At 40.4% G+C, this 10,000-nt stretch overlaps 1 protein-coding gene across 1 annotated transcript in view; it reads right to left on the bottom strand.

The window, feature by feature from the left end:
* Positions 1–9,245: 9,245 nt before the first annotated feature.
* The window catches only part of LOC128686191 (protein dimmed), a 3,041-nt gene continuing 2,286 nt past the window's right edge, over positions 9,246–10,000 (bottom strand). The window contains exon 2 of the mRNA XM_053773001.2: positions 9,246–10,000. This exon is cut by the window's right edge and continues 1,986 nt beyond it. The gene's annotated coding sequence lies outside the window, so the exon portion shown is untranslated.

Here is a 10,000-nt window from a genome sequence, read left to right as displayed (position 1 = left end):
AGACCTGATCGAAGTGTATAAGTGGAAGATAGGTATTAATAAAGGGGATATTAACAAGGTCTTGAGGATATCTCTCCAAGAGAGAACCCGCAGTAATGGATTTAAATTAGATAAGTTTAGATTTATAAAGGACATAGGAAAGTATTGGTTTGGAAATAGGGTAGTTGATGAGTGGAACAGTCTACCTAGTTGGGTTATTGAGGCTAGGACTTTGGGTAGTTTCAAATTTAGGTTGGATAAGTACATGAGTGGGAGGGGATGGATTTAAGAGGGACTTGCACATCGGAGCTTGTTTCTTGGGTGGCATTGAAAATTGGGTTGGTCAAATGTTTGTTAGTGGAATGAATTGTAAAGGACCTGCCTAGTATGGGCCAACAGGCCTGCTGCAGTGTTCCTCCTTTCTTATGTTCTTATGTTCTTAGTGGCACCCGCTTCCTGTGATTTCATCTAGATTTTCCACGCCTCTCCTCTAGCAGTATAAAAGGTTCTAGCCTCATGCCTTAGCCTCAGTATTAATCTATCTTAATTTTTAAAGAGGTGGACGGGTAAGCCAGTGGAAGGCCTCGGTCAGATGACCAAAAGACTGTGAAGATGAGCATCTCTCCAGGCTGAGGGACTGACAACCATAAAACTAATTCTTCAAAGTTGATGGATTGATCGCATTATCTCTACCTTCACTGCTTCTGCTGTCTCTCCTGTATTCCACTGAAGAAACTTACTGTGTAATAAAGATTTGTGTAATAAAGATCTGTTGCATATGTGTCTTACTTTCTTCCGCGCATGGAGCTATTACAGACTCGATCCTCCGTCCACTAAACACGAACTGGCTGTCCTCTGCATATACCAGGATCAAAGGGTCAAGAAGCTGGGTTCACGAGGTCAGGTCAGGCCACACAATGGTGCTACGGCACAGAGGTCAGTAATTTGAAGCACTCAGGGCACCGGTTCAAATTGCCAGAGCGAGCACCTATTGTGGCTTTTTTATGTGCAATTGTGGACACGTTCACTGGGAGAGAAATTTCATTAACATCGTTCATAAATTCGAAATGCTCGCTAATTCACCCCATATTTTGTGATGTATTCTTGACTGCACAGTAAAACGTGGGAGAATAGTCTCTTCTCTATAATTATAATAATAATAATAATAATAATAATAATAATAATAATAATAATAATAATAATAATAATAATAATAATAATAATAATAATTATAATAATATATAATATATTATGTTGGTTTTCAGTGTTACTAACAGTAACACTGAAAACAACAACAACAACAGCAATAATAATAATAATAATAATAATAATAATAAATTGGGGCTAACTAATACCAAAGTATAAATTCAACAATTATATTTTACTTGTAATAATTCTGCCCAAAATTTTAGTCCTTCAGCCTTGTTAACACCTTAACTTCTCACCCAGTTAATGTGCAGTCGTTATCAAAGACATTTTTATGCTATATTTTATTGTATCATATTAAACACGGACATTTTTTTTTCCTTTTTTGAAATTAGAATCAAAATTGAAATTCTTGATGCATCACAGTTGCAAAAAATTTTTATTTTATATAATTCACATTAGATTAATAATTGAGGCGAATCAATTAAAATTAATGTTTGTACTAAATTCTAATTTATTTATTTAATTTTAGAGGTGCCAGAAACTTTGAGTGTCTTTTTCACTTTGCAAAAAAAAAAAAAAATGACTAATACTTCTCCTAAATACTACATATAGGCATTTATTATTAAAGTTATATATTATTGAGGTTATGTATCATTAAGGATATATATCATTAAGGTTATGCATAATTAAAGTTATGTATTAAAAATGTTATGTATTATTAAGCATGTGTAGCGTCATTATTTGATCAATATTTTTTTTTCATTTTCATTATTCACAATTTAAAAAAAATGTTTTTTTTTTTTATTACAGTCAATTGCAACAAAATTTGCAAGTTTTATTGGTTGTTAAAATTCCCGAAGCGTTGAAGTTAAATATTCATGACTGAATTGATATTCGTACACATAAATCACTCACATGCGAGAGACATTTCAGTCCAACTTTGACCATTTACATTCATTGTGGCTTTGTAAATGGTGCAAGACGGACCGAAACGTCGTCATCAGCTCCTCTCTCCTAGGTGTGATTTGTTCCAGGCACAGCATTGTTCTCTTTTGTTCTTTTTGAGATATACCTACTTATAAAAAGAAGGGGGGTAATATTCTTTCCCGAGGCAAGAGTGACGTAAGTATTCCTGAGCGGAGGACGTAAGACTCTCCAGGAAATATTACACAGGATATATTACACATGAATATTCTGTCGGAAGAAAAATGCAAGTCATAATCAAAATATCTTTATTGACAAGACACTTAAAATGTACAGGGAAAGTCATCACATTGAAACTCGTATAGGAGAAAGTCATCACAATGAAGCTCGTACAGGGAAAGTCATCACACTGAAAATCGTACATTAGGAAGTCATCACAGTGAAACTCGTACAAGAGAAAGTCATCACGATGAAACTCGTACAGGAGAAATTCATCACAGTGAAACTCGTACAGGAGAAAGTCATCACAGTGAAACTCGTACAGGAGAAAGTCATCACAGTGAAACTCGTACAGGAGAAAGTCATCACGATGAAACTCGTACAGGAGAAATTCATCACAGTGAAACTCGTACAGGAGAAAGTCATCACAGTGAAACTCGTACAGGAGAAAGTCATCACAGTGAAGCTTGTACAGGAGAAAGTCATCACAATGAAACTCGTACGGGAGAAAGTCATCACAATGAAACTCGTACAGGAGAAAGTCATCACAGTGAAACTCGTACAGGAGAAAGTCATCACAATGAAACTCGTACAGGAGAAAGTCATCACAATGAAACTAGTACAGGAGAAAGTCATCACAATGAAACTCGTACAAGAGAAAGTCATCACAATGAAACCTGTACAGAAAAGGTCTTGTGGAGCACACGGTAGAGGAGCACAGCAGAGCTCTGCGAGGGTTGGATACTTGGCACTTAAGAGCCCAGGAGGACTTCACATGGAGCCCAGGACTCCAAATGGGGCCCCAAAGAACTCCAGCGGGAGCCCACTAGGATTCCAAATGGAGCCTAAATTGGTTCCAAATGGAGCCTTAAAAGACTCCAAATGGAGCTCAAGAATACAGTAGATGGAGCCTCAAGTGGACTCAAGAAGCCCAAAAGGACTCCAGGACCGCAAGACAGCTATGTGAAAGCCAGGTGACAGCCACGTGAAAGCAAGGTGACAGCCATGTGAAAGCCAGGTGACAGCCATGCAAAAGTCAGGTGACAGACATGTGAAAGCCAGGTGGCAGCCATGTGAAAGCTAGGTGACAGCCATATGAAAACCATGTAACAGCCATGTGAAAGCTAGGTGACAGCCATGTGAAAGCCAGGTAATAGCCATGGGGAAGTCAGGTGACAACCATGTGGAAGCCAGGTGACAGCCATGTGGAAGCCAGGTGACAGCCATGTGAAACCCAGGTGAAGCCAGGGGGAAAAAACCCCAAGAGAACCCATGGAGGAAAATAGGTAATGCCAGGGGAGAAATCCAGGAGAAGCCAGGGAAGAACCCAGGAGAAACCAGGGGGACCCATGATAAGCCAGGGGGACACCCAGGAGAAATCGGAGAGAATCCAGGTGAAACCAGGGGGGAAAGGAACGCAGGATAACCCAAAGGAAAACCCAAATGAAGCCAGGAGGAATCCCAGGTGAAGCCAGGCCATAAAAAGTATAAGCCAAGTAGGGAAGCCAAACTCTGCGGAAACAGGACAGAAGGCTGAGGTTTTGGTTGCAGGTCAAATATAGATGGATTGCAGGCCTACTGCAGGTCGACTATAGGTGAACTGCAGGTCACGTGCAGGTCGAGTGCAGGTGGATTGCAGGTCGACTGCATGTGGATTGCAGGTGAGCTGAAGGTCGACTGCAGGTTGACTGCAGATAGATTACAGGTCAAGTGTAAGTCGAGTGCAGGTGGATTGTAGGTCAAGTGCAAATCGAGTGCGGGTCGACTAGAGGTGGATTGCAGGTCGACTGTAGGAGGATCGCAGGTCAAGTACAGGTTGAGTGCAGGTTGAGTGCAGGTCAGACCAAGTCTGGGGTCAAGAAACAGGTGTAGAACAAGAAAGCCATGAGAAGCAAGAAATGAGTAAATGGATGACAAGAAAAAAAATGAGTGGTGCTTAGAGAATAAACAAGAACAGAGAGAGAGAGAGAGAGAGAGAGAGAGAGAGAGAGAGAGAGAGAGAGAGAGAGAGAGAGAGAGAGAGAGAGAGAGAGAGAGAGAGAGAGAGAGAGAGAGAGAGAGAGAGAGAGAGAGAGAGAGAGAGAGAGAGAGAGAGAGTGAGAGAGGGAGAGAGAGAGAGAAAATAAGAATTATAATTTTAGTCACAGGGCCAGGTTAAATCAAAGCGAGTAGATCTCCAATTCCTTGGCTCAAGAGCCCTTCCCTTCATGCAGGGAGAGGTAGCAAGAGAAACAGGTACTGGAGGCATAGACAAGAAGGCAGGTGTTGGTGGCACAGATTAAAAGCAATAGGACAGGTAATGGAGGAAGGATACCCACAGTGCCAGGATACCCACAGTGGTAAGATACCCACAGTGCCAGGATACCCACAGTGCCAGGATACGCACAGTGGTAAGATACCCACAGTGCCAGGATACCCACAGTGCCAGGATACCCACAGTACCAGGACACAAACCGTGCAGGATACCCACAGTGCCAGGATACCCACAGTACCAGGATACCCACAGTGCCATGGTACCCACAGTACCAGGATACCCACAGTGCCAGAGTACCCACAGTGCCAGGATGCCAACAGTACCAGGACACCCACCGTGCAGATACCCCCTAGTGCCAGGATACCCACAGTGCCAGGATACACACAGTGCCAGGATACCCACAGTGCCAGGATACCCACAGTACCAGGACACAAACCGTGCCAGGATACCCACAGTACCAGGATACCCACAGTGCCATGGTACCCACAGTACCAGGATACTCACAGTGCCAGGGTACCCACAGTGCCAGGATGCCCACAGTACCAGGATACCCACCATGCAGGATACCCCCTAGTGCCAGGATACCCACAGTGCCAGGATACCCACAGTGCCAAGGTACCCACAGTGCCAGGATACCCATAGTGTCAGGATACCCACAATGCTAGGATACACACAGTGCCGGGATACCCACAGTAGCAGGATACCCATCGTGCCAGGACACCCACAGTGCCAGCATGCCCACAGTGCCAAGATACCCACAGTACCAGAAATCCCACATTGACGGGATACCCACAGTGCCAGGATGCCCACAGTGACAGTATACCCAGTGTCAGAATACCCACAGTGCCAAGATATCCATAGTGCCAGGATATTCACAGTGCCTTCATACCCACAGTGCCAGGATGTCCACAGTACCAAAAAACCCACAGTGCCGAGATACCCACAGTGCGAGGATATCCACAGTGCCGAGATATCCACAGTCGAGGATACCCACAGTGCCAGTATACCCAATGTTAGAATACCCACAGTTCTAGGATACCCACAGTGCCAGGATATCCACAGTGCCAGGATATTCACAATGCCAGCATACCCAAAAACCCTCATCAGGGCCAGCTGCTACCCTCGCTAATGACAATAAACATCCATACAGCTAACTGTACACTTAAAAGTTAATAATAATACACATATCTAAATCTACGAGCATATATATATATATATATATATATATATATATATATATATATATATATATATATATATATATATATATATATATGTGTGTGTGTGTGTGTGTGTGTGTGTGTGTGTGTGTCGTACCAAATAGGTAAAACTTGTTATTTTGGCTTAAATATCAACAACGTTCTTCTTGCTGAATAAGGTAAGCGAAAATTTGTGCATGCAATAATTTCGCAAAAAATCATTCTGAACCTAACGAATTTTTTTTTATTTCACTGTGTTCGTTTGTTATTAAATTTTTGTAAACTTATCTAAAATATATTTAGTTGGATTAGGCTATATTAAATTGCGCTTGTTATAATAAGGTTAGGTAAGTTTTCTAAGGTTGCTTTGGTACAAAATTATTAATTTTTACAATAACGTAAATGAAAAAATACATCTTTGAATGTATAAGAGAAAATTTTAGAAAGGACTTAATTTTAAATGAGTTCTTGCTAAATGACCAGTTTTACCTATTCGGCACGACATTTGATATACATACATACATACATACATACATATATATATATATATATATATATATATATATATATATATATATATATATATATATATATATATATATATATATATATATATATATATATATATATATATAAGCTTCTTCACTTATTAGATAACATAACCCACCATATAAATAAAAGAATATTTTAACTATGGCATAAAATCTATTGACTAGAGGAACTAAAAACTGAACAAGGCTGCAGTGATGTATTACAGTGATGTGAAGACGGTGACACAGGCTGCAGAACGACGTATCCATCTATCGTGGAGTTTTATCGTGTCATGATAACGCTCACTACATTTCTCTCTAGGAAGAGCGAAATGTGATGAGCTTTTAGACAGAGACGTGACTTAATAAAGATTTAGAATGATACATGACATGATAAATCTATTGAAAAAGAGAAATATGGCTTAATAAAGCTCTACACAGAGAGAAACATGACTTGATAAAGCTCGAGAAAGAGACACGATAAAGCTCTGGAAAAAATGACTTGAATAAGCTTTAGGAAATATGACTTGATAAAGCCCTAAGAAAGGGCGAAACGTTGACCCAACAGAAGCTTGTTTTGCAGCTCGTGTCATCTAAAATACACTCAAATTTTTCAACATTCAATAAGCTATGTTTCTCCTCTCGTCTCTGGGGATACATAAATCAGTACAGAGCGACGCACCCGTAGGGGTCAGGCAGCGCCTGCAGAATGGGATGTAAACAGGTTTGATTCGAGGGCTGCTCTAATTTCTTTGATCAAGAGCTCTTCGCCGGTATCAAGGAACTGCCTTGAAGGGACAAATATGAGAAATGATCTGAGGTGGAACAGTAATTAGGAGTAATTAGGTTCCCTACATGAAGTAGGGATAACTAGGTCCCCTACATGAAGTAAGGGTATCTAGGTTCCCTACTTGAAGTTGGAATAACTAGGTTCCCTACATGAAGAAGTTGTAAGTAGGTTCCCTCCATGAAGTAAGGGTAATTAGGTCCCCTACATGAATCAGGGGAAATTAGGTTCGTTGCCTACTTAATCAGAATATTCTTTTCATCCCGTACAAGGGTTTTTCATCCAAGAGAATGGAGCTGCCTTCCCCTTCCTTGGGATCAAACCGGTTTATCTTTTATTTCCTAGGTGTTGCATGGCTCCTCGTTACGGGCTTAGCGCTTCCCCATAACAATAGTTGTAACAATTTAATATATATCGGTCTCCAACATTTCCAGTGTGTTCAGCAGACCTCAATGTGCTCAGCAGACCGAAATGTGCTCAGCAGACCGAAATGTGCTCAGCAGACCGCAGCGTGTTAAAGATTTATACTGTCTCAGATTTACTGAATATCATCAAACAATAACAAATTAATAATAATTATATCTTGAAAAATTATTATTAATATATATGACAAAATTATTAATATCGTTAATATAACAAAATTATTTATATTATTAATATATATGACAAAAATTTCAACGACATTCAATGGTTTATTGACTAACTTTTTAACTGGAAAGGTCGGAGACATCACATGAGATTTTCTTGACACCAAATAAAGGTCATCTACGTCATAAAAAGTCTCTGATGGTCACATGCAGGTGGAAGACAGTCTGTGATGGTCACAAGCAGGTGGAAGACAGTCTGTGATGGTCACATGCAGGTGGAAGACAGTCTGTGATGGTCACATGCAGGTGGAAGACAGTCTGTGATGGTCACATGCAGGTGGAAGACAGTCTGTGATGGTCACATGCAGGTGGAAGACAGTCTGTGATGGTCACATACAGGTGGAAGACAGTCTGTGATGGTCACATGCAGGTGGAAGACAGTCTGTGATGGTCACATACAGGTGGAAGACAGTCTGTGATGGTCACATACAGGTGGAAGACAGTCTGTGATGGTCACATGCAGGTGGAAGACAGTCTGTGATGGTCACATGCAGGTGGAAGACAGTCTGTGATGGTCACAAGCAGGTGGAAGACAGTCTGTGATGGTCACATACAGGTGGAAGACAGTCTGTGATGGTCACATACAGGTGGAAGACAGTCTGTGATGGTCACATGCAGGTGGAAGACAGTCTGTGATGGTCACATACAGGTGGAAGACAGTCTGTGATGGTCACAAGCAGGTGGAAGACAGTCTGTGATGGTCACAAGCAGGTGGAAGACAGTTTGTGATGGTCACATGCAGGTGGAAGACAGTCTGTGATGGTCACATGCAGGTGGAAGACAGTCTGTGATGGTCACAAGCAGGTGGAAGACAGTCTGTGATGGTCACATACAGGTGGAAGACAGTCTGTGATGGTCACATGCAGGTGGAAGACAGTTTGTGATGGTCACATGCAGGTGGAAGACAGTCTCTGATGGTCACAAGCAGGTGGAAGACAGTCTGTGATGGTCACAAGCAGGTGGAAGACAGTCTGTGATGGTCACATACAGGTGGAAGACAGTCTGTGATGGTCACATGCAGGTGGAAGACAGTCTGTGATGGTCACATGCAGGTGGAAGACAGTCTGTGATGGTCACATGCAGGTGGAAGACAGTCTGTGATGGTCACATGCAGGTGGAAGACAGTCTGTGATGGTCACATACGGGTGGAAGACAGTCTGTGACGGTCACATACAGGTGGAAGACAGTCTCTGATGGTCACATGCGTCACACATAACGTTAGCACTTGCAACAGAAAACAAGCTAATATTAACTATTCACAGGACAGCAGCAAGACCTACAATATTATTTCAGTAGCTAAAATTAGTGTGTCTAATTACATATACATTACACACACACACACACACACACACACATATATATATATATATATATATATATATATATATATATATATATATATATATATATATATATATATATATATATATATATATATATATATATATATATATATATATATATATATATATATATATATATATATATATATATATATATATATATATATATATATATATATATATATATATATATATATATATATATAAAGTCGCGTTTCTTCAGCTAAATTAAATTAGATATGAAATACTTAATCCTTCAGTGGAGGCACTACCTGGACCAAAGTCTGCTATACTCGGTAATGGCAGTTGTGTCATGCTAGATATTTATAAGTTATCCCCACCTGTGTTTTGTGTCTTGCTAGATGTTAAGAACACAGCTCCATCTATAGATGCTGTCTTACTAGAATACATCTCCTGTGGGGGCTGTTTTATAGGATACTTAGAACACCTTTCTACCATGGGATGCCATGTCGTTACTAGATGCTTGGAATATGCTTTCACCTGTGAATGATGTATTGTTACTAAATGTCTAGAACACGTGTTACAAGGAAACATCACGAGGCAAGAGCCAGAAGAAATATAAGAGTAACTTTTATATAGTCAAGAGTAACTGAATAATTGACAAACTCTTCTTTTTAAGAAGGCAGACTCATTTGTTGCCTTAAATTACCCGGAGTCAAGAGTGTAATTGTAAGTGTTGGTGCAGTGAATAGAGCCGGGTCACCAAGCCAAGCTTATTTCCACTACTAATTTTGTTTTACTGATCGAAGGTGAGAGGATCATGAGCACTAGTGATCAGTGTTTCTATATTATAAGTGTTCATGGAAGAACAAAATATCTATCATTTGTTATGGAGAGTCATATCTTCACGTCGAGTTATGTACATTACGACCATAACAAATGGGCTTACTGGCCCATGCTAGGTCGGGTCTACTCACACCCAACCATTACCACTCTTGTATCCGTCTA

The sequence above is a fragment of the Cherax quadricarinatus genome, chromosome 9 (genome assembly GCF_038502225.1).
Source record: "Cherax quadricarinatus isolate ZL_2023a chromosome 9, ASM3850222v1, whole genome shotgun sequence".
Classification (NCBI taxonomy): domain Eukaryota; kingdom Metazoa; phylum Arthropoda; class Malacostraca; order Decapoda; family Parastacidae; genus Cherax; species Cherax quadricarinatus.
Note: the sequence above shows the minus strand (reverse complement) of the source record. Positions and strands in the feature narration are given on the sequence as shown.